This window comes from Mustela putorius, unplaced genomic scaffold (genome assembly GCF_011764305.1).
Source record: "Mustela putorius furo isolate JIRA1106 unplaced genomic scaffold, ASM1176430v1.1 tig00003863_pilon_pilon_pilon, whole genome shotgun sequence".
Classification (NCBI taxonomy): Eukaryota; Metazoa; Chordata; class Mammalia; order Carnivora; family Mustelidae; genus Mustela; species Mustela putorius.
In genome coordinates, this window is record NW_025422015.1 from 21,515,007 (window position 1) to 21,540,821 (window position 25,815).

The 25,815-nt window shown below is 37.5% G+C and overlaps 1 long non-coding RNA gene across 1 annotated transcript; it reads right to left on the reverse strand.

The window, feature by feature from the left end:
* Positions 1–799: 799 nt before the first annotated feature.
* LOC106007297 lies at positions 800–24,848 on the reverse strand. The gene is made up of 3 exons (XR_006602349.1): positions 24,660–24,848; positions 19,112–19,302; positions 800–972 (listed from the first exon to the last, which is right to left on the reverse strand). It is a non-coding gene; the product is annotated as an uncharacterized LOC106007297 (long non-coding RNA).
* Positions 24,849–25,815: the final 967 nt, after the last annotated feature.

A 25,815-nucleotide genomic window follows, 5' to 3' on the forward strand; every position in this document is an offset into this window, starting at 1 on the left:
GTTACAGCTGAGGATTTCAACATCCTTCTCTCAATAATTGAGAGAAAATCAGCAAAGATATAGAAGAACTCAACACTACCATCAACCCACAGGCTTGAACTGATATTCATAGAAAACTGCCCAAATACCAGCAAAATACACATTCTTCTCAAAGATCCATGGAACTTTGATGACATAGATGATACCCTCGGCAGCAACACAAACTACAACACACTTAAAATAAGTGACATTAATACAAAGTGTGGTCTTGGACCACACTGGAATCAAACTGCATACCAACAGGAAAAAGATAACAGGAAAACCTCTAATCATTTGGAAACTAAACAACACATTTGTTACCATGGGCCAAAGAGAAAGTCTCAAGGAAAATTAAAAAAAAAAAAAAATATATATATATATATAATTGAGTGAAAATTAAAATACTGTATATCAAAATTTGTGGATCACAGCTAATGCAGTTCTAAGGGGGAAATTTATATCACTAAATGTTTATATTAGGAGAGAGAAGATATTTCAAATCAATAATCTACACACAGAAGTTTGATAACTTAGAATAAGTAGACCAAATCTTCAAAAAGCACAAGCTATTACAACTCACCCAATAAGAAATAGATCATGAAAATAATTGCAATAACACTAGAACCACTAAAGGGATTGAATTCATAATTTTGAAACTAATTATACAAATATTTAAAGAAAAATTAATATCCATTATATATACAATATTAAAAAAAAAAGAATAGGAGCAAACATTTCCCAGTTAGTTTTATGAACCTAATATTACCCTGATACAAAAATAAGACATAAGTAGTATAAAAATTAAAAGTACAGACTAATAACCGTCATTAATATAAAGTAAAAATCCTTAACAGAATATTAGCAATATGTATCTGGTAATTTTATAGCTTCTTCTCACACCACTGTGGCAGGCGAAGCGTGGTTTTTAGTTTTTGTTTCCACCTCTGTTGATTCCTGAAAAGAGAAGGGGCTCCTTATTAGTGCTTGATGTTGGTGAGAATTCAGACACCCCCCCCAATAAGCATCCTCTGATACCATCCTACTGGTAGAGAAAGGAGTACATCCTATTGCTCTGCACGTAACTCCAGAGAATGGGAAGATGGCTTCGTTACTGCTGGATGATGGTGAAAATCCTGATGCTACACTAGAGTTTCTCTGACCTTGCCCCAATGTTGAGGGGCATTCCTCATAGCCTGATTATGGTGGAAGTCTAGAATCTCCTGTTAGCGTTCGCTGGCATGGATGAGGGTGGGGCCAAATTTTTCTTCCCTGTGGTATTTAGCTAAAGTAGAGCAGTTATTGTCCAAAATAACTGCTTTTCTTTCTTGCTAGACCATCCTAATCCTGGTTCTTTAGCTAAGGAGAACAGGCTTTTGTTGGGGATTTTTGGGTCCATATCCACTTGTGTTTCTGAGTTACCAGTTTCTTTAGTTCGAAATCTGGGATATATGAGGCAAAAATAAAATACAGGGAATTCATCACTGTCATTTCTTGGGTCCTGAGTTCCTAGTCAGTCTTCCTTCTTCTCTCATCTTTCAGTCTTCCTATGTTTGTTTTGTATATCTTCCTATATTCAGTTTTGTTTGTTTGTTTTTTAAGGAAGGTAACCTGGAAATAGAACAGTTGGAAGCTGGCACAGCTTGACTGCCCCTGTATACCTCTATTTTTTTTAAAGATTTTATTTATTCATTTAAGAGAGAAAGAGAGTGCATGAGCATGAGCAGGAGCTGAGGGCAATGGGAGGGAGAAGGAGAAGCAGGCTCCCTGCTGAGCAGGGAGTCCAACATGGGGCTCAATCCCAGGATTTTTAGTTGTCCATGGTGGGACAAATAAGGAGAAGTATGTCTACTCCATCTTCTCCTCTCACTGACAATTTTAAACGAACTCCTACCTCTCTCTATAAGCATTTGCATTTCAAAGACATAGCTTGAAATCAGCTCCATTGACTGTATTACTTCAGTATAAAATGATCCCTCTCTATATATGCTTGGATATAAAAAATGTGAATCATCTTAATTGCAATCAAGTTTAGCCTGTTGTCTTTGGGAGAATTCTACTGGATCAGCGATTCATAATCATAGACAAGCCCCAAACCATGAATATATAGCATCTTCTGATCTAATGATAATATGACAAATTCAGCCAGTATGTAACCGATGTACAATATTAGCTGGACTTTCAGTAAATGATTTGCAGGAGGAAATAAATTAAAAACAGAAAGGATTTCACTCATGAAATTTCCAATAGAACAAATAGTAGGTGGGGGAAATGCAACTTCTAAAACCAACCACAACAGCAGCCTTTGGGAAAGATTTTCTGCCATGTCACAAGTTCTCCAGTTCACTGGGGGGAAGCAAAATTTCTAGTGCTTTGGGGGGTACTACTTTGACATATGTATCACTAATGTCATTATATAAATTTAGACCAATATTAATATAAGAAAATATTCCTTTATTCAATATCAAACACCAATTCTGAGTACAATAAGCAACAAACCAATAGTCCTAGACCCATTTACACATTTTTTTTTCTTTTAAGAATACTTTTTTCTAACTCTATAATAATTTTATTACAGCACAACATAGACTTTTAAGAAATATATCGGAAGGAATACTTGAAATTAAAGAAATTCTATCCTCTTAAATTTTGAGAAAGCAATTACTATTTTAAGAAAAGAATAGCTTAATTCTTCACAAATACCTAAATGACTTTGCAGCAAGCTACAAAACTGAAAAAGCCATGATAAATGAACTGTTGTTTGATCTGAATCTGAGGGTCAATTATCAACCTGAACTAGGCCTGTATCTTTAGTGTTATGCTTTGGAATGACAATGTGGTCATGACAGAAGAAAGGCAGGAAGGAAGAAAGGGAAGAGTAAGGAAGGAGAGGGCAGGTGTGGGATGACACAAGGGCAAAAGGAAGGACAGATGGAAGGAAGAGGGAGGGAGGGGTCAAATTGGGAAGAAGGGAAAAAGAAAAAGAAGGTTCAAATATTTCAAATAACTAGGACTTGTGGGGGGAAACTATTATTTTTCATGCATATACCCCGTTGGTTCTAACTTAAACAAGGAAAATACATAAAAAGCACTGGATTTTTTTTTCTTGCCTTCCCAAGCTTCATGCCATCTGTCTGCTAATAGTGCCCCAGTTTTACTATGGAAATCTCTGCTCCCTAAGGGATGTGGTAAGCCCTTTACCCAGCCAGGTCAATCAGTATGTATAATACAAAATGTTAAGAACTTTAATAAGACCCAATAAAGCAATAAAGTATTTGTCTCTACCTAAAATTTTGTTCCTTAGCGTCATTCAGCTAAAATACAGAGTTTATCTATAATTATTTTGAATAAAACCCATTTGAACATCTAGCTTGAGTGATAACCATAGTTTTGTAGAATGCCTTCTAGTATTCACTTTAAAATGCCCATGTTTCCATATGGATTTCATATCCATAAAAATGTTTACTGATTGAAAAATGACTTTCTCATTGAAAAAATTCAACCAGACTGGTCAGGACAAATGTGCTCTTAAAATGGATAAGGTGATTTGTCTGCCTTAAATGGCAAATGCTACTATCATAACTCTCTAGTGGTTAATTTAAATAGGTAGGCTGCTCATGAGACTTGCATATAATTTTCACTATGATGCAGGGGAATGTTTGTGGTCTCCGGTAAGCTATTTTAAAACATTTTTCAAAAAAACTACTAGGAGATCATATCCGCAGAAGGTAGTACTTGAAGGTACTGGAAGGCATCAGCCTTCGATTACAGGGAAAAGTATTTCTGTTCAAATACAGTAAAGAATAGAAAACTATGTAACTTCTAATGGGTTGAAGGCACGTTCTACAGTTCATACTGAAAACTAGGTTATGTTAGGTGAAAATCAGAGCTAGGGTATACATTAGAGTTAAACATTCTGGAAATTGTCATGGTTTCCTTTTATTTTAGAGCTAAGCTGACTGAGTATGATGATGTAAAACGTTAGATTGAGAGAAAATATACATGGTAAATAATTTCACATGAGGTATTTATTATGATTAATACCTACTAGAGCCTGAGGATTTAAATCAATATCTAAGAGTTAAAGAAACGGGCCTTTGCATGAGACAACCTAACACACAGAAACCCATAAAAGCGATTGTTCTTAACCCACATTTGCTTTCGTTGTTCTGTCAGTACTACATATTGGTGTTTATTCTCGTATTAAGCAGCAATCACCTTAAACCTTGCTAGATCCAGCCATTTTGGGGTCATCAAGGCAAACGTTTGCATCTGTAATGTCACTTCATAGTGAAAAATGTGATTTGTGACATCTGTCAGTATGAATATATTTATAAACAGCTATCTGATTCCTTATATAATGTAAGTAGAATAGAAAATACATTTTTTAATGTATCACCAGAATAATGCATGAATGAAATACAGTCACAGGATAACAGTATTTTTGGACCATAAATATTCCAGTATAAAGCCTTTATGACTAGATGGTAAAGAACAGAATCAAAACTCTGGCTCTTGGAAACATATTCTGCCTTAACACACTACCCCTTCCAAATCAATCAATCAATCAATAATAGAGAAATAAAAATCAAAAAAATACCTATACACATTAAGTTTAGAAAAGTGACAGTTTTTAAAAACTCCATACTCTCTAAACAAAAAGATAAAGACTATTAAGAGTTCGAGGATGCATTTTTATCTGATTTATTTTTTTCTATTCTAACCTTAAAAGAAGTCATAGTTGTATTAATGTAGCATCATATAATTTTAATGTAGCATCATATAATTTTAGAGCTTACTTTTCCACTTAATTTTATAATAAACACAAACCATAGCTTCAAAACTCTTGTAAATATGCCTGGGTGGTGTTTCATTGAATTGGATGTTCCATAGTTTAAAAAATGATTTCTATTTTTGGTCTCATTTTGGAGTGAAGTCCTTCAGATTTAAATACTTTGCACTGATGCCTGAATATAAAATCATTTTGCCTTGCATTTTTGTGACTTTAGGAGCACAGTGTTCATTCTATACTCAATCTTTTTCAAGAAGAATCTTAAGAAGTAAATCTCAATGGCAAAGTGTGAACAAGCAAAAGATCTGCCAATAATGGGAAAAGAGCTATCCCTATGATGTTGTAATTCTCAGAGCCAAGGAATAAGTCTTGAATATTTTGGGATTGGTTTGTCCAAATATCCGATGTGAAGAAATCTTCAGGTTCACATTTTTCCTGGATTAGCAAGTCTTTGACTCTTTATCCTTATATAGAAATGGCTGGACTGGTCACATTTTAAAAAGAAATGAAGAAAAAATTTTCAGGCCAAATCAAATTTTATGTTTCTGTTTCTCCCAAATTATTTTCAGATGCAAGAAAAAGCAAACCACACAGAAGAACTGCACACTGCAATGAAGTTGGAATGCAAGTCTTCATCAGAAGGGGGGGAACAAACTTTGGATAATCCAACCACAAAATATGTGAACCACAAACAAGTGTAAACACACAGGTAGACACAACACACACACATACACACACACACACACACACACTAACACAGGTCAGCCCTTTCCCCAGGAATTTTCATCAATGTAGTTTTTTTTTTTTAAACCTTATTAACATTCCAGTATAAAAAAAGTATAAAAATATATATAAGGTATATAAAAAGTATATAAAAATTTCATGTCTGTTTCCATGCTTAAATGCTTGGCTTTACAAATATTGCAAACATAAAACAAAACAAAACCTAAAAATAAAAAAATGCAATCCATGAAATTCAGTTTCTAATGATCAGGCCATACACAGCTGATTAAAATAAAAAAATAAGTTACTGTGCTTCAAATCTGCCTCTAGGACACAGGCCCCAAATCTTTCCCTAAAATACAGGCATTTTTACCACAAATTGTCTTTTTTTTTACCCTATCATTTAGGTTCCTTTATGTAGAGGACAAAAATTTCTTCAAAATATAGTTAAAGATACTCATCAGGCTGCCTTTTTCTTGGGTACAAACAAGTTAAAACTAGGCAATTAAAGCATATTGGTCTGATATCAATTGTAGCATATTTTTAAAAGTATCTAGTCCTGCATAAATGATAGATTTTTAGCAATATTTTGATGTTTTAACTTTCTCAGATAATTAAGATTTTTCACTAGGCTATGAAATCTCTTTTAGGCATCTTTATAGTAAAATGAGAAAGTTTTTATGACATCCAAATCTTTTGGGGAAATAGTAATGTCTTACATTTTTTGACTTTGTAGTTATTTTTCAAGGATCTTATGCTGTAATATTATATGATTGATTCCATTCATTTATTCTTTATTCCTTCATTGTCTCATATATATCAGGTATGGGATTAAGTTTCAGGGATTTCTTTCTTTTTTTTTTTTTAAGATTTTATTTATTTGACAGAGAGAGAGATCACAAGTAGGCAGAGAAGCAGCAGAGAGAGAGAGGGAAGCAGGCTCCCTGCTCAGCAGAGAGCCTGATGTGGGGCTCGATCCCAGGACCCTGAGATCATGACCTGAGCCGAAGGCAGAGGCTTAATCTGCTGAGCCACCTAGGTGCCCAAGTTTCAGGGATTTCTGCATGCATCACATAACACATATCCATAAAAGGCTTTCATCTGTCTCCAGGTAAGCAGGTAATTTAAAATGTGATTAGGCAGTTTTATTTTTGAGCATATGGTAGGATAGTTGTTCAGAAAGATTCTCCCAGAAAACAATACCTACAAATATGAATAAGTTTTTGTAAAATGATATATTTCTGTATTACTGGTCTGAACTGATGAAAAAGACAAGGAAATCTTAATGGGCAGATAGCAAGAAGTTATGAATACGAAGAAGCAAGCAAGTTCCAAAATCATTGTTTGTCCTGACAGCATGTGCCAGAGCTGGTGGTCCACAGCTTCATGGGCTACATAGAGACAAAGCCTGGAGTCTATGCAAGGAAAGATACAAGAACAACAGCAACAACAACAAAAAAATCCAACACAAAAGCCTCCAAATGGTGACATCTCAGTGAATGAACTGAGAAAGAACATTCTAAGAAGGAGATTGAAGCCAATCAAGCAACTGTGAGTGGGCATCATCAAAATAATCAGACTCAAAATATTGTAGGTTTTGAAAAGGTACGTACAGACCCTGAAGTGAACATCAGTCACATGTTTTGAGAAGCAAGATATCAAGATTACCAAGAGGACAAGAAATACCAGATACCTGTAAAAAAAGAACCAAATGATGAATTGGGAAAGGCTTTAAACATAATATAGTACAGAGACAAAGAAATTAAAATATATAAAATATAGGGTTAATCAAAACAGAAGATCAAGAAGGTAACTGAAGTTTTGGATGGAGAAAGAGAGTAGAGAGAGATAAAGAATGTAAGGAAACCGTCGAAGTGTTAATGAGTTAGACTTTTCTAATATTACAAAGGAGATCAACTTTTAGGGGAGTCCAAGTGTAAAAAGCCTATCCAGGTATATTGTCAAACATCACATAAAAGATGAAAAGATCTTAAAATAGAAACAAGATAAAGTAACCCCAAACAAATAAAAATTAAACCAAAGCAGACCTCTCAGTAATAATACTGGAAGCCAAAATAATATCTTTAGAGCTCTGGAAGTAAACTCAGAGAGAAATGAAGAAGCATCAGCTTAGAATTTTATACTCAGTAAAACTATCTTTTGGGACTAAAGATAAAATGAAATGAAAACTTTTTTTTTATTTCAAGGAAAACCTACTTGAATATAAAATACTGGAATTTGAGACATAATCCAAATTATAAAAATAATCTCTTACATTTTGTTCTGCTTTGTAATTTACAACATTCTTTCACATTTCTTTTCTTGCTTGAGCCATAGCAATGTGGTGATGCTCTTGCCCCAAATAAGAAGCTGTGTTTTTCCAAAATTTGAAAAGCAAGTTTTATTAATTAACTTTAAAATGACAAAAAAATATGTGATCAATCTAGTTGACTTGGAAAACACTGAAAGGGGGAGAAATAAAAATCATCCAATATCTCATTCCTCAAAGATAACCACTGTCAGTTAATATTTTGCTCCAAAATCTTCCTATAATTTTTCACAAAGATGTCTTTTTATGTGTTCTTTTCCCTTTAAAATAGATCATAAGCATATTACTATGCCAATTGTTTTTATTCTATTATGTTATTATTTTTTTAATGATAGATAGCCTTTATCATGTGAATCTTGCTTAATCATTAAAACACTATTTAGCTACTGTGGTAGTCTGGATTATTAAACAGCAAATGTTTGCTTCCCTCCCCTCCTACAGAAGATGCTTTTCTAACACTTGTCGATTTCAAGCTTAGCCATGAAACTTATTTTGGCCAATGGAAGTTAATGAATTTTGTGCAGAAATGATAACTGTCCTTGTCCAAATTGGTTTGGGTCTAATGTTTTGATGACTCACTGTAGATAGCTCCTGGTCCTTTCTGTTTGGGACTTCCAAAAAATAAGCACATCTGGAACAAATCTGAACCCAAACTGGACCAAGTACTGTCACCACAGAGCAGCCCAGTCAAGCCTGGTCTAAATCAGCCAATCACAGTTGATCTGCAGACATGTAAGCATTAGAATAAAGGCTTGCTATTGCATATAACAAACTGTGGAGATGCTTTTTTGCATGCATTATTGTGTCAACATCTGATCAATACAACTGGAATTGAACACTGAGGTTGTTTTCCAGTTTTGCTTTTATAAATAGTGCTTCAATAAGCACGTCACTACAGCTTTCTAAAAAAGTGTAATTATTTCCCTTTCACTGAGGAAGAATCTAGGATTTGGTTTAAGTGTGTACCAGTAGTACACAGCTATTAAGGGCCAAAATATATGAATCTGCGTCTGTCTGATGCGAAAGCCCATGTTCTTTATAAGATACTACATTGCCAGTCACTGAAATATGTTCACCCTTTGGGATAAATGCATATTAAAACAAGTCTGGAGTTTTATAATAGCACAGAAATGTTTTGACTGACAATGTAAGTATTAACTGATTTTAGTCTCATTTTCATTTAAAATTAAATTTTGCACTGAATTCTTGTTACATGTAACACTAGAGTCTCTATATCTGTCATTTTAGGCAACTTTAGTTTGTACAATATGTCTTTTTTTTCTGAAACCAGACACTGAATCAGACAACAATTTATAATGGAAGTTGTAGGTTCAATATGAGAATAAGTGCCTTACTAAAACTTTCATTTCTTAATTCCCCTCTTTAAAATAGGCAATGTTTTCTTACTATTACTGAGGTTTTACTCATGTTTTCATAAACACACACAGTGAAATAATACTTGAGAGAATGTGATGGTACTTTTAATTAGAAGTCAGTAATATTCACATTGTTCATGTGGCACAAGGATCATAAGGGAGTAATATACATCCTATGAATAAGCAGACAGACAAATCAGTAAATGCCAAAAGAAGCCCACATTCCACTTACGTTTGTTAAGTTAAACATGTTTGATCTTTACGTGGTCCATTTAGAATTAAGGGTATGTCTGTAAGTCAAGAGAATACCATTTTTTTTTCAACAAACATCTAACTTGACATCATAGCCCGAAAAGCAAAATGAATTTAATTAGAATAATTTCAAAAGGCCAAAACCATTTTCCTCATAAGCCTTCGCTATGGGAGATATAGATTTTTTTTTAACTTGGAGGTCAAGGGATATTATTGTCAAAGGGAGAGATTATGTGGGATCAATTTGCAAATGCAACCATTTCTATATATGGCCCTGTTTTTACATGACTACAGATATGTATGTAATATTTTGATTGGCTGGATTCAGTCACAAAAAGAGAAGTCAAGTTAACTCAGTGAAAAATGCAGATCAGCTCTGTCTTTCACAAGCAAAATTGCCTAAAATAAAAGCTAACAGGTCATTTCTAAAATGTAACATTTGTTGAAGTGCACACCCAATATTTTTGAGCATGTACCGAAAAGATGATGACACAAGAAGGAATGGAATGGAAAATGAAAGACATAAATACATAGTCCTGAAAGCTAGCAGAGGACGAGGTCATTGTCAAGTTAAATCTTTTAGAGAAACTTCATCATATCTTTCAGTCATCTTAAAGGAGAATTACAGAGCGTAGTGATACTGGGTAGAGATAGCAGTGCAAAAGCAGAGTAAGAGTATGATGGAAGGATATAGGTCTGGTTTCGACGCATCCTGTAGAATCTTAAGAGTAATAAGAGCTAATAAGGGAAAAGTAGATTGAATGTCCATGAAGGATTATTTTATGTATATCTATAACTGAGTATGAATATATATGTGTATGTATATCTCTCTATATCTATACCTACATCTAATGAGCTGGAAGTTATCTTCCCATATAATCCTTAAAATATTATCATCATGAAGGCTTATGCATGCAGATTTAAGAATTTTCTGAATTTCTTTCTTTCCAGAGTAACATTGCACCCATGCCTTATGCATACCAATACTATGACAGGGAATTAACTGGCACCAAAGAAACAATGAAACAAGATGTCTTAGCATTCAGACTCCTCAAGAAAACATTTTCCTTTAGAGTTCCATTCAACAGAAGCTCCTCCATATTAGCTTTATTCACTCTAATGTGTTAGAAACATGTGGGGCCAGTATGGGGCTTGCAGATGTATCCAACTCCTCTTCAAGAAAACTCATGCTGAAGGGTGTAGTCCTGGGTGATGATCAACTATTTCTCAGGCCTTAGAAACTGCTTAAAAACCATTGTTTACTCACTGAACATCCAAGACTCCGCATGTCTGTGGCATTTCTATTCACCCCAGGGATTCTCAGATCTTCTTGGTCCATGAATTGTCCATAAAATGATGTCATAATGAATGCATTGAGGAAGCACTGTCAGATGGTGCTCACAAAGATAGGATAAAATCACAGGACTGTCAAAGGCTTCCCTGCATTCCCAGAATCAGACTTGGATAGTCTGTATCAGCCAGATGTGAACTTAATCCACTACAGTCAGCTAACTTTGGGATGACTCTACTCCCACATTGCTGACCATAATTATTTCCTGCTGTAGGAACACTACTCTCACTGCATGTGAATCTTTTGTTAGTTTTCCTATATTGGCTGCCATGTCAGGTTTTTTTCAAAGTATGAAATCTATAAAACCTCTATAAATGTAAAATGTTAATTAGCATCCCCAAATTCTTGCTCTATGATGTTTATCTAGAGAAAGACTTCTCTTTCAGTATTTATAAAATATTACTTAAGGTCTCTGTTATAGGCCTAAGAAACTGATTCCCATGGACAATCTAATTTAGCTACAAACCACATGACTAACCACATCCTACTTCATTTAGCACATACATGGAGGGCAAGAAAAGGTCCACTCCAAACAACAATAAACACATGGTGCTCACCTCCAAAGTCTTCCATCCTTTTTGAATACTGCTTTTATTCCTCCTTTCTCAACAACAGAATGGTATAGGAGTATATAATAAACACAGGTTTCCTCAAAAAGAAGAAATTTTTTAACCTGTCAAGAAATTTACACTATGGGAAAAAATAGTTTTTGACATTTGAGTTCTACCTAAAAATTCGTTAAAGTTTCACGTCCCTGAAGGACCTTGGTGCATCCTGTTATACATCAGGTCAAAGTAAGACCTGATGCTATCTGCGTGTCTTATGGCTAGTGGCTGAATCAGCCATTTAAGGCTGAAATGAATTCTTCTGTGCTATCTCTTATTTGAGAACAGTGGCTCACACACTTCTCCTCTAGGTGACACAGCAAGCAACAGCCATGTATGTGCTCCATATGTGAGCATGTGTGGATTTTCATATCACCCACAAACTTTCAGAACCTAAATATAGTGAAAGACTTTCAATTTCATTGCTAACACAAAATGTGCTTTATATGTAGGAATTGTTCAATGTCTAGTTCAATTCAGAATCCCCACAGTTGTTAAGGACCCACCAGCAGCAGTCTCTCTCACTTAGTTGTCAGAGGCACTGAGGTGAAAAAGCTGGTCTTATTGCCACACTCCATTCCATTTGTTTAATCTCTACTGAAAAATCTGTGTGTGGGATGGAGAAGTGAGAAGACACAGGAGATATGTTAGAATCCCGCTTGGTCTGATAATGGTATAATGCAGATACAAGTTTGTTAGAAACAATAAAGACTGAGGGAAATTGGAGCAGTGATCCAGCTTGAGTTGAAGAGTTCCACATCTGGCTTCTCAGCCAGTTTCTCTTAAGTCTGGGACATCACAAGTGCCAGTGAGAAGCTGAGAAGATCTGTTAGTTGTATGTATAAATGTGTCACTAATCAGAAAGGTAAGAAATGGTTGATAAGGGCTTTGGGACTCTGGATATTATTTTGGCCTGAACATAATTTGTACTTTCTCCCTCTCTGTCTCTCTCCCCGAACCTGTTCTCCCTTGATCACTTCAGATCTAAAGATTCATTACATTTATGATTTTTGATGAATTAGTGCTACTCTGGGATTAAATGATGGGGACTGGATTTTCAAACTACTTCTTTGTCTGTAGCAGACCCCTGTAAAAAAGCTGATTGGAGAATATCAATGCACGAGACCCCTGTTCCAGTCACCTAATCCTGTGAAGTACAAAGCAGCTTTTCCACACCCTTTAATGACACCACAGAGTAGATTCTTGGAGACGTATGTACTCTGAGAGGCCACAACAAAACTTCTGGCTTCAACTGCACAATTATGCATGCTTCTTCCCAGTGGCCTTGCCCCAACATAGGAAACAGATGCTGGTGAACTTAATGTTAGCTTAAATTTTATAATTTCAGTACAGGGCCTGACTACCCAAATTTATGGGTAAAGCCCATAAGTCTATGGTAAAAGCCCAACTGATTATCATAGCCACACGTATTTGTGTGTGCGAGTGTGTGTGTGTGTGTGTGTGTGTGTGTGTATTTTCTGGAGTCTATTTGTGGAATCTGACAACAAATAACTTTTAAAGAATAATGTGCACAGTAACTCTTCATCCCACTTGAATGAGAACACACTGAAATGGCAGTCTGAAAATGTCATAATCTAGTCTTAAAATCAGTCTTTTCAAGACTCAGTTAAAACAAATAAGAAAAGCTTCTTCCTGTCTCCAAACAAAGTCTGATAAGCATCTGGGACAATTTCTTCATAAAGTCTTCATAAAACACATCCCACATCCCCAGATGCTTTCATGAAACCATTCGAGTAAGTGCAGCCATTTTCCTCCTTCTGTTGTTCTGTTCCTTAATACACACACAGACACACACAGACACACACATACATCTGCTCATAGTCCAGAGGTATTTGCTGTACAAACATCTCAATATCCTCATTTTTCTTTATCTTGGACTTGGGCATGCAACATTTTTCAGACTTTTCAATAATGTGCTGATAGTGAATTAGGCCTTTATATGATCTATGGATTATGTTCTTCCAGGAACTCCCAATTTTACTCTAATATGATTCCAGTATGCTGAGAGAGTTATTCCAACTAGAATGTGCTGAAGAGATGAATGTGGCTTCCATGCAGGGCATATTTCAGCTTTTCCCAAATAACATTCTTGTAGAGATTAGAGAATAATCTGGCAGCCAGACCTAGCCAATTAAAACAGTAATTGAAATGGTTGGAAATGTTTTCCTTGGCAAAATTTGATTATTTTGCTTCATTTTGGGTTTCTTTGAATAACAAAAAAACAAAACAAAACCCAAAAAAAGGGTCAATCATAAGACTGTTAATTTATTTTCTTGGTTATCTTTTTTCATCAAACAAAAAAGGATTGCTGTGTAACTGAAAAGAAAAATTGAACACTGTGGTATGGGTTCTCATAGAACCCAAAGAACGATTCTTAAGCTAATACCAGTAAATCTATTCTCAGCATAGACTATGTGGGAATTTCTGTTGTGGGTGGAAGGGGTAAGATGAGGGGAATTCAGTAGGAAATAAAAATACACAAGAGACATCCTTGGAAAATTTAAGTTTACTTTACCCAGATCAATAGATACTTAAAAATTGAGACTTTCAACTTGAAGATATTGGAGAAAAAGAATTAAAAAATCAACTTATGTGCTATAATTCTCTTCTCCTGAAATCAGCTGTGTGCTACTAAATTTTTAATAGTCCTCTCTGGGATCCGAGAGCATCTGATTTTTTAGCATTCGCTAATGTCCATGATGCAAACACTTTTTTACCATGGCTAATTTCAATCTACCAACCCAATGTTCCTGAATATAAGACTTGGAACAAAACATGCACCGTCAGCTCTTGCAAGCCACCATACACTGTTCCAGCACATCACAAAGTGAAGTCATAGTTTTACAAAGAAGACACATAAGAAAATGCAATCTAGACTAACATTTGGTAAAAATACTGATAAAAGAAATTAGCGGGTGAACATCATCATCTCACAAATTAATGAATCTAAGTTTGGCCGATTGAAATGGTAAGACTTGAGAAAATCCAAATGTTGGAATTGACTTTTTAAAAAAGATTTTATTGATTCATTCGAGAGAGGGAGAGATAGAGATAGAGTGATTGAGAGAGCAAAAGCAGGGGAAGTGGCAGGCAGAGGGAGAGGGAGAAGCAGGCTCCCACAGAGCAAGGAGCCTGATGTGGGATTTGATCCCAGGGCACTGGAGTCATGATCTGAGTGGAAGCCAGACACTTAACTGACACATACCCAGGCATCCTTGGTGGAATTTTATTTTAAAAGAAAAACACCTTTTTATGTCAATCCATGCTTCTTCCTTTTCAAACCCTACTTGTAACCTCAGATCCTCTAAAGAAGTCTGAAAATAGGTGGTGTATCTATTTTATCATCCTCTCGGACTTAAGATCAATTCCAAATGCCATGTACTAGCCAGGATAACCCTGCACACTAGAATCATGTGGGGCGCTTCCATAAAGTACTAACTCCTTGATCCCACCCAGGCCCAACTAAATGAGAAGGCTCTGGGCGAGGGGCGCCTGTGGGGCTGTCTGTTAAATGTCTGCATTTGCCTCAGATCATGCTCTTAGGGTCCTGGGATCCAGCTCCACGGTTAGGCTTTCCGCTCAGCAGGGGGCCTGCTTGTCCTTCCACCCCTCCCCCTGCTCAGGAGCTCTCCCTTTCTCTCTCAAATGAGAGAAAAAAAAAAAAAAAAGGCTTTGAGTGAGGCAAGGTACTGACAGTTTTAAAAAAAACTCCCCAAGTGTTTATTTTGTAAGCAGCTTTGTAAACAACTACTCCATGTATTTATTTGCCTACATTCTCACTGATAATATTCTGAAGGGAGACTGTAGCCCGTCCCATGACATCATGAACCCTGGCTGGACCAGATATGTGATTTCCTTTTTTCTCTTTTTATTCCTTCTCCCATCTCCTTAGAATCAATTAAAAAAAAAAACTTTAAGTTTTGGATGAACTAAGAATGTTGGGCTCACATTTATCCTTACTCTCTCTTTTTTAGATTTCAAATCAAGCTCAGAAATTTTTGAGATAATCACAGTCACCAGAAGCATGTACTAATTAATAATGATTTTCAATGATCTCAGGACACCCATGCAGAATAAATCACCTTTTTACTTAGAAATGGACACTAATTATACATTTGATTTATTGAATGTTTAACACACAGGATTTATCCACATATGTGCTGGTATGAATATCAATATAAAAAGCAAAAAAAGAAAAAAAGAAGAAGAAGAAATATTCCCACCTTTAAAAAAATGTAAAAAATACATTAAGATATGGGTGAAGCTTTAGTTTTTTTCCAGGAAGGGTGAACTATATGATATTGTAACATTATTTTATATGAATTAGTTACTTGCACAATTACTTTCAGGGAAAAAAAAATCAGACCATGCAAAAATGAACCTGGCCTATTTTCCAAATGCACAGTCCTCATCATTAGTGGAAGCCTTGATCAAATTTGAGAATCTTGAAAAGACATGCTCTCTATGAATCTTGGAAAGACACACTTCACGTGTAGAAATCTGTGCCACCTCCAGGCATGGCAATGGAGCCAAGAACAGCAAGGAACACAACAAAGAGCAGCTGTGGCTCTTCACATGTGTGGTACCATTCGGCTAATGCCCAGGATATTGTATCATTTGTCCAGAGGGTGCAGCTGCACCAGCTGGCAGACTGGGGAAGGTGGCATAAACACAGAAGGCAGAAACTGGCAGCAAGCCTCACCTCTCCCCACGCTCACTCCCTTTCTGCAGCACTGCTCTGGGCCATGTGCACAGAGGCAGCAGCATGCGGGCAAAACCTCTACTATAATTCAGCCAGAGAGCAAGGGTCATCACTCAACTCTGTCCGTGGTTGGTCTTCTGTGGAGGTCTATCTGAAATGAAGTGTATTAGTTCACCTGTTACACCACAAACTACCCAAATACAGAGGTTTCAAACAGCCATCATTTATTATTATTTACTCCTATGTGAGCAGAATGGGGTTCAGAGCATCAAGCTTGGGCTTGGCCGTATGGCTTTGTTATTCGCTGTGTTTCTGCAGATTGACGGAGGCAGCTCTGGCCAGTGGGTACGTTTTCCGGGACTGAGGCTGCAGGGGCAAGAGCAAGCTGGGAGGAAGCTCCTAACACAGCCACGGGAGAAGAGCAAGGGTGCTAGGGGAAGCACAGAGCCTAGACTCAGAACTGGCAAACTGTCACTTCTGCTCCTATGCTATTGACCGAAACAAGTCATATGACCGAGTTCAAATTCCAGCAGTGAAGAACTGCACTTTGCCCTTGAAGAGACCCTGACAAAGGCATAGACACAGGATGAAATAAGGAATTAAGTGTCCAACGGACAATCCATCACATAAACCTGCCAGTGTTTGTGGACAAGAATAATGAGAATGAGAATGGTGATGGCGATGCTGACCATACTGCACATGGCGGTTCAGAGCGGTTTCTGGAGCTCTTCTGCCAATGGCCCGCCTCAGGGCTGCCAGCTGCAATAAGGTGGTTGGTTAAGTTTCTAGGAACTTCCTGGGTTACCCCAAGGTCACAGAGGCTTGCTCTGACCCTCACTCCTCCAGTGAGTTTTTTCAGTGCTTAATTCCCTATGTGAAATCCTCTGGCTGAAGTAGCAAGTGGACTACTCTTGATTAACCCTGACTGTTTGAGGCGATGAGTACTGAAAGCTTATAAATATAGAGAAGTGTAAACACTGATGGTAAATTTGTCCAAAATAGAATGATTATGTCCAAAATATTCCCAGAAGTTAAATATCTATAAACAAAAAGATGATATGTTAATAACAGTAATTTAGACTGTGAAGTACTGCTAACAAATAGGAGGATATTGGCTAGGCAGATTTGTGAAGTTACAGAAGAAAAAGTATTCTTTACCTTGCAAAAATGAGAGAAGGTTCTTCTTTTTTTTTTTTTTTTCAAGATTCTATTTATTTATTTGTTAGAGAGAGAGCAAGTAGGGGGAGCAGCAGGCAGAGGCAGAGGGGGAAGCAGGCTCCCCACTGAACAAGGAGCCCAATGTGGGACTTGATCCCAGAACCCTGGGATCATGACCTAAGCTGAAAGCAGATGCTTAACCAACTGAGCCACCCAGACATCCTGAGAGAAGGTTATTGTTGAATCTATGTTCAAAATATACATTCAGGAATGTTTTTGGAAAACAGTCATCATTATTAGAATTAAAAACTACATGTGTCAGTCTCAAATCACTTAGTGGTACTCAGTCAAGCAAAACAAATTTGGAAAACAAAACTCATTCATTTTCTCTCTCATTTGTTTGGTAATTTTTTCATGACAACCAATGACTGCCAGACAGTATTTAGATACTGCAGAAACAGGAGCGAACTAAGCAGACAAATCCTAGCCCTCAGAGAACTTATTTTCAGTACTGAGATACAGACAATAAAGATGTTGAATAAATACATTATGCAGGATTTTAAAAGAACTTAGTATAAAAAATAAAGTGGATGAAGAATTCTAAAGTGTAAGCTTACAATTTTATTGTTTAATTTAATTTTTTTCAAGTTTTTATTTAAATTTCAGTTAGTTAACATAGGGTGTAATATTAGTTTCAGGAGTACAATATAGTGATTCAGTACTTCCATACAATAACACCCACTGTCCATCATGATAAATGCAATCCTTAATTCCCATCACCTATTTGAAGCTTGCAGTTTTAAACTGGGTAGTGAAGGTAGGCTCTACTGAAAAAGTGATATCTGACTCAAGACTTAAAGTAGCAAGGAACAAGGATGCCTGGGTGGCTCAGTTGGTTAAGCATCTGCCTAGTGGTCAGGTCCTGATCCCAGGGTCTTGGAGTCAAGCCCAACATTAGGTTGCCTGCAAAGTGGGGAGTCTGCTTCTCCCTCTGCTTCTCCCTTCCACTCATGCACTCTCTCTCTCTCCCTCAAACAAATAAAATCTTAAAAAAAAAAAAAAGTGGCAAGGAACAAGTCATGCAGATAATGGAGGTGAGAATATTCCAGGTACTGGAAACTCTTTTTGGAAAGAACCTGAGGCAAGAATGTGACTGATATGTTGAAGGAAGGAAGAAAGGGAGGGAGGGAGGGAAGAAGGGAAAGAAAGGAAGGAAGGAAGGAAGAAAGGAAGGAAGGAAGGAAGGAAGGAAGGAAGGAAGGAAGGAAGGAAGGAAAGAAGGAAGGAAGAGAGAAAGAAAGAAGGAAAGAAAGAAGGGAAATAGCTGATGTAAGTGTTAAATTGAGGAGGTAGCTAAATACTAACAAAAGATCTAGGTATTTCTAGTTTTTTGGATTTTTTATATTTTATTAATTTACTTAGCTAATTAACCAGCTAGGTAGGTAGCTAATTTTAAGGAGATAATATATGCAAATAGTAAATTTTCAGTAGTACAAAGGAATGCATTGGGAAGTAAGCCCTGCACTTCCCCTATCCAGAAATCCCAGCTCCCACCCCAAAGGAAACAATGTTACTAGGTCTTCTGTGTATCTTTCCAGATATTTAATGACTTTTTCCGGTATACGCCCCCAAGTGAGGTAATTTGGAAAAGCAGAATGTATCTTTGAGGGAGATCTGGATAAAGTTTTCTCTCATAGATGCACCTTAGTCTTTGTGCTATAATTATAGGTCCCCAATGAGCATGGCAGCCCGAGTCATGCTTATCCCAGATGGGTGGGGTGGCCTACCTTGTGACGTCGCCAAGTCACCTCAAGAAGAAGCTACCTGTGTATGGCCACGATTTATTTTGAGAACTATTTCTGTTCCCACATCCAGAAGAAGATTCCATGACTGTCATTTCTTGTGTCATTTTCTCCCAAGGATAAGGAGTGATTTCACTTAGCACTTGAAAACAGGTGTAGTGAAGTGAAAAAACAAACTGTAAGACAAAAAAGTAAAGTAAAATATTAATAAAGTAAAAAACAGATGGAGAACTTCTGTGTTTCACCAATGGGTATGGCAAGGTGACAATAGGTTCTTTGTTTGATAAAAGTGTGAAGGTGCGGGGTAATCCAATATTTTCCTGTAAATGCAGCCAAATTATGTGTCAGGCAGGTGTGATGACCACCACACTATGGAAACCAGCCAAATTATGTATAATGTATACTTCAGACTTTCAGGCACTTTCCTTGCAGGTAAACAAGCAGAAATCCATAAACTCCTTGTATGTCTCTGATATTACAGTTGGTCTGCTATTTTAATATGGCCCTCACAGTCTCATTCTGCTCAATGAGCTCTCCTGTGTCATTTTCAGAAAGTGTTAGGAAAATGCTATATGATCATTGTATCTACTGCTCTAATCTTAGTAGGATAAAGAAATAAATGCTTTATTCTTCAGAAAGATCCTTATGATCCAAGCGTTTGCCAACAATGGCAACAAACTCCTTATGGGGCGCCTGGGTGGCTCAGTGGTTAAGCATCTGACTTCAGCTCAGGTCATGATCCCTGGGTCCTGGGATGAAGTCCCTCATCGGGCTCCCTCAGGGTCCTGGGATTGAGTCCTACATCAGGCACTCTGCCTGCTGTTCCCCCTGCTTGTTTGCTCTCTCTCTCTCTCTGTCAAATAAATAAAAATATTTTTTAAAAAGCCTCTTTACCATTATGAGTGCATAAATTTCTTGATCCACATAATCCCAGGAAGATGCTAAATTAACCACCACCAACACCATCATCATCACCAAAAGATGAGGGTAAGAAACCAATTGAATTTAACTTTGGGTATTTTTTGTAAAGTCTATGGCAACATGTCTCAAACTTCTAAAGGCCACTAGAATGTAAGTTCCATGAGATGATGCCTATTTCCATGAAGTTTAGACCTGTGCCTAGCCCTCATGTCAGGGTTAATTTTATGCATCAACTTGGCTAGGCCATAGTACCCAAATATTTGGTGAAATGATCTTGGGGATGTTTCTATGAAACTTTTTTTAAAAAGTAAAGCTAACATTTAAAACAGAAGTCTTTGGGAACGTATGTGGGTCTCATCCAATCAATTAAAAGGCTTAATAGAAAAAAGACTGACCTGTCCAAGCCAAGGAGCAATTCTGCCAGCAAGACTAACAGACTCAAACAGTAACCCTTCCCTGGGTCTCCAATCTGAAGGCCTATCCTGCAGACCTTGGACTTGCCAAGCTTCCACATCATCTAAGCCAATTCCTGAAAATAAATGTCTCTATATAAATGTAACCAGTAAGATATATACACATCTAGGTAGTTCTGTTTCTCTGAAGAACCCTAACTAATACAATTGAGTAGGCACACAGTAGTTCCAAGTAGCATTTTTTGAATGAATAAATGAATGAATGAAATACTAATTCATGACCAATGTATGTGTGTTTCTTTGGTGGATATGTTTGGCATGTGTTCAAATATTTTATTTCAAAATAATCCTTACAACTCTTATTGTACAAACTCCAGAATTTAGAAGTAAAATTTAACTGTTAGAACTCTTGCCACTATTTTCCTGATAATCTAAACTGATGGTATCCAGATTTCTCTACTGGTAAAGGAGAGGAATGATTGCTTTATTTTGAATTACACCACTCTGTTCTCGACACAGTAAAATTGTCAGAGTTTTAACCAATCTCTAAAATCCAATCCGAAATATTATCTTCTAGAAAATAGTCATTACATAGCACTAGATTTTCTCTGATCTGCTGGACATAAACAGCTGTTTATAGCTACCAGGAATCATTGATCATCAAGTGAACACTAGGTATATAATGCATAGCTCATAGTTTATCTGTGTCTACAGAATCAGCTTCAACACACACACACACACACACACAAGTGCTCATGTACCAAAATGCATTTTGTTGCTTTATCTGAAAAGAACAGCAATGAGAGCAAGGCCACAATGGTCTTTTCACTAGGCTGAGCTGATGCCTATTTTTCTAACAGGTTATCTCTAGAATTAAAATGTATGGTTAGCTTGTACTAGTATTTCCAGTCTCCTCATTCCAAGTTGTTTTTTCTTAACTTAAAAAATGACCTAAACTCCATTTTCTTTTATATTCCATGCCTTGCTTGCCTCCCCTGACATATGTAAACCATCATAAAACTCAATTACTAGCTTTCTTGTTTTGTTTTTCAAAATTGTTACCTAATCTAATGCACATATACTATTCTAAAAGGACCTCTGGACCTAGCAAAATCTCATTTAATGATACACACTTCAGACTTAATCTGAAGATACAAATCGATTAACCTCAGTGAAGACTTTTGAGAAAGAAGTCAATAGAAGTTTTAAAGATGCCTGAAATACAAGTAACAGCCTCCCAAGACAGGTAAAGAGAAAACTGCATTTATTCATGGTCTATTTGGCACCTTCTCTTATTTGTACCTTAATCTTCCACTGCTATTGTCCAACATGGACTTCCTTTCTCAACATAATCAATCTAGACCATGTGGGCTTACTATAAACATATAACCTTCTGTTCCATGCTGAGATTCAAGATATAAGGCTGATGTACTCATTGGTTCTAATGGGTTAATACTTTGACCCTGCCAGGGGTCAAAGAGTGTTTTAGAAGTTATGGCTTAATCTGAACAATGTGGTTCATTAGTTGAAATTTTAGTTTCCCATTGATCAACAGAAAAAAAATCTAGGATAAAAATTGGCTTTTGGAACCCCCTAAATCAAACCAACTAGGAAGTGCCTACTCAGACTTCATGGGGGGTTTACTAAAATTATGATTTTGCTAGACACCCAGCAAAGGATCTAGAAAGACCAAAACAGGAGAGAAGACAGATATCATAATATTAATATCAGCTTTAGGGGAGAATTTTATCATTTAATATAATTACTGGCTCCTTAAGTTCTTCATAAGTAAATGAATCTGAGAGGAATGACTTCTGATCAATAGTCGGACTGAGGAGGCACTTCAAATGTAGCTTCCATGTAGGAACGATTCAACTGGATTCCTCTGTAAAATGGGTAGATTACCCTCCAAAAGGCAGGCAGGAGGAAGGAAGAGGAAAGGAAAGGAAAGGAAAGGAGAGGAGAGGAGAAGAGGAAGAAAGGAGGGAAAATAATTTATATCTTAGAAATTAAAGCTGTTGGAGGTCTTCTAAAATCAGTCAGCATTATCCTTTTAAGGAATTGTAAAAGAAGAGAGGGGTAAAATTAGGTTAAATTTTGCAGTTGTAGAGATGAAATAGAACTTTTTCTAAGAGAAGTTAATAAACTCAAGATTAGTTATTAAAATAAATTCCTTCATTGGAAAGATGAAACGTATGAAAGGGATTTATTTGGGGAGTTGCTGCGTAAAGCCTCTGATGTTGGGCGAAGTGAAGGAAAATGTTGGATCTGGAGTTTAATTTTTTAATTTTTTTAGTGAGTAGAAATGAACTCATCTCAATAGCATTTCCTCTTTTGTATTTGCTTAAGCTATTCTTCTAAATTGTAATATTTAGCCCTGCCAATTCCCAAAGATTCTCATATTTCTGTCTCAGTGCTGCTCATGAAGTAAACAAAATTCCTACCAACTGGAGCTACATCTTAAGTTGATTTATACTATTGGTAAAAACTATGGTGGAGTAAAAGCACATGGTACAAGGAGCCAAGAGGGTCCCTGTGGCTGACTCAGCTCTTCTTGCTGGTTATCTGACAAGGACCCTTCTGTGCCTGGGTTTTCTCCTCAGCAAAATGAGGGAGATGTAATAACTAACTCCTCACTGATCTTCCAAACAGCAGAATTTGTCTGTGTTTTACAAAAGTAGTCTGGTCCTGAATAACAATCTTAACAGCAGTGAGAAATGCATGGAGCCACTTTTCAACAACTTCAACACACTTGTGTCTTGAACAAATGTTTGGCAATCATATAAATTTGTGCCCCATCTTCAGTCAGAACTTCATCTTAACCATTCAAATATGCTCTCACAGGCGAATCTTCGAGATTCTCCCCAGGAGGCAAACATCCCAAGTTCATCTGTAACCTTAAGGCCAGAAATGGCTTCCTTCCTTCTGGTCTGAGGTGCCTGGCTGGATTTTCAACTTAATGTCATGTCTTCTATCCTTAGCAGGGAGGGAATACAGTAGGGCTGACCATTTACACGCTATCTATTATTAATCTGAGCCATGGTAAATTTGTTTGTACTACAGCTTCTGTGGTCTTACACTGCATTCCAGTGAAATGATAGAACCTGATCTTCAAATGGAATGTTCTCTCGCAGGTTTAAAATGACCGGATGATAAAGCCAAACAGACTGGCAAGAATACCGTGCAGTTCTTGATAGGGGACACAGGGAAGGACATTGTTTCTCTCACTGACCAGTCTCCTAGCAGCCTAATTAATGCACAGTGGCTCTTGATATCACACTCTCTAAAAACCCAAACTTGGAAATATTAAATCAATTCTTCGACAATGAAATATGAACTCGGGAAATTGTGTTTTTAAATGGTAAAATTTCTAGTAGTCTCCAGTGCCTAAGAGAGACAGGGTTTTTTTCTTCGCCCCTAGAGAGAGCTCCCGTGAGCAGGAGCAGGGGGAGAGGGCCAGAGGGAAGAATCCTCCAGAATCTCTCCAGAGAATCTCTCCAGAGAGAGAATCCTAAGCAGGCTCCATGCTCAGTGCATAGCCGGACACGAGGCTCCATCTCAAGACCCTGGGATCATGACCTGAGCCAAAATCAAGAGTCAGAAGTTCAACCGACTGAGCCATCTAGGTGCCCCCCCAAAGAGACAGGAAAATGTGGTGAAAGGAAACATAACAATATTGTGTATCCCCACCTCCTGCCTTCTAACAGGTGAGCTCTTACGATGCCCATTCTATAGACAAGGCCAATAAAGTGGAACAGGAACCCTATCAAAAAAGAAGGCAAGAGGCAATGCTAACAATAGAAGCTATTTAAGAGGGAATAGCACGAGATGTCGAAAAGATGGTGAACACTGTTTTTCTTTGCTGATACCCAAAAAGTAACCAGAAAGAGCTTATCCCTTTCCCCCCCTCCTCTTGAGTTGTGCTGCTATCCTGTGAGAAGTGTGGGGGAGAGCAAAGTGGTATTCCCCGAGGACGGGCTTTCCTAGCCTCCTCCAGAGCAGTCCAGGTTTGTGAATCAAGGCCGGGGGTGGGCCCAGCAGTTTTCCTTTCCCCACGCAGGCCATGATTAAGAAGGCATCTGTCAACAGAGACTTTCAGCTGTATTTCCAGCCCAGCTTCCTCCCAACTGACTCAGCCAGTGATGCCACAATCTAATGTTTATGACCTAACAGTCGATCACCATGGAAGGAGCACAAACCTTAGACTGTTGAGGAGTAAATCCAGTGTTGAGATGCTGGACGGTTTCGGAAGAGGCCAAAGAAGACCCTTATTCATCAAGACCACATGTGAGGACCGAACACCATATTCCTCATGTGGGCACTTCCACTGCTTGCTAAAACTGCCATGTGGATGTCTTCGTGCCTATTGGAGGAACCAAAATAAGGACTTCGGGTGACCGAGTACAAACAAATGCCCTGGCATTTAGAAACGAAGAACAAGAAGCCGAAGGGAAAATGTGTATGTAGCCATTTAATGAGGTTTGGGTGACAAATTCTGTTTCCTTACCTTTTTGCCAGTGTGTGGCAACAGTTTTAAAAGAGAAAGAAAATGTGCTGAATGCCAGGAAAAGACTAAAATCCCCCCAAACTCGACCTTGCAAACAGTGCTGCTGGTATATTCACAAGCCGGGAGTATCAGGATATTTCTGGTTGACTTTCTGGTTATTCCGGGTGCCCCCACCCATAAAAATAAAAGCCAAATGAAAAAGCAAGCCAACGGCATAAAATAACTGCTTTTTAGTACAGATCATTGTCTCAAATGCTGTAAATGGCAGGAGGTCTTGGCACAGATGTGGTAACTGGATGAGGACAGTGGCGTGGTCAAGGTGAAGTGAGTCTGCTTTCCTGGACTGCCCTTCCCAGACTAATAATCAAAAAGAGCTGTCCTTCTCCAGCTCCAAACAGCCGAGTACGAACAGTGTCTCCCAGTAGTGCTTGCGGCTTACAAGTAATGTGAGAGTCTTTTTATAACTGTTGAGGTTTAATTTAAAAGGAAGCTCAGAATCAGCGGTAAAGGGAGGGGAATGTTGTGAACTACAGACCATCTGAAATGGGGAAAATCATAAATACCAGAGTGTCTGATTATGTGAGCGTCTCTTGAAGTCGAATAATGAACCTTCTTCATGTTCTGCTTTTCTGGACTTGGCTCTCTCTGACAAATTTGCAGGCATCAGGGTCTGTCTGGAATTCATTCCAAGTTGGAGGGATATTTTTTCCCTTGACATTTTGCAGCTGAGACAGCCCTGAGCAGGAAGCTGAGGAGCGTAACATTACCAAATATGTCCTTTCTCCTGCTCTTATATTTTATTTCCACAGGAAAAGAAGGCAGAAGAGGGCCAGTGGGAGCTGGCCAAT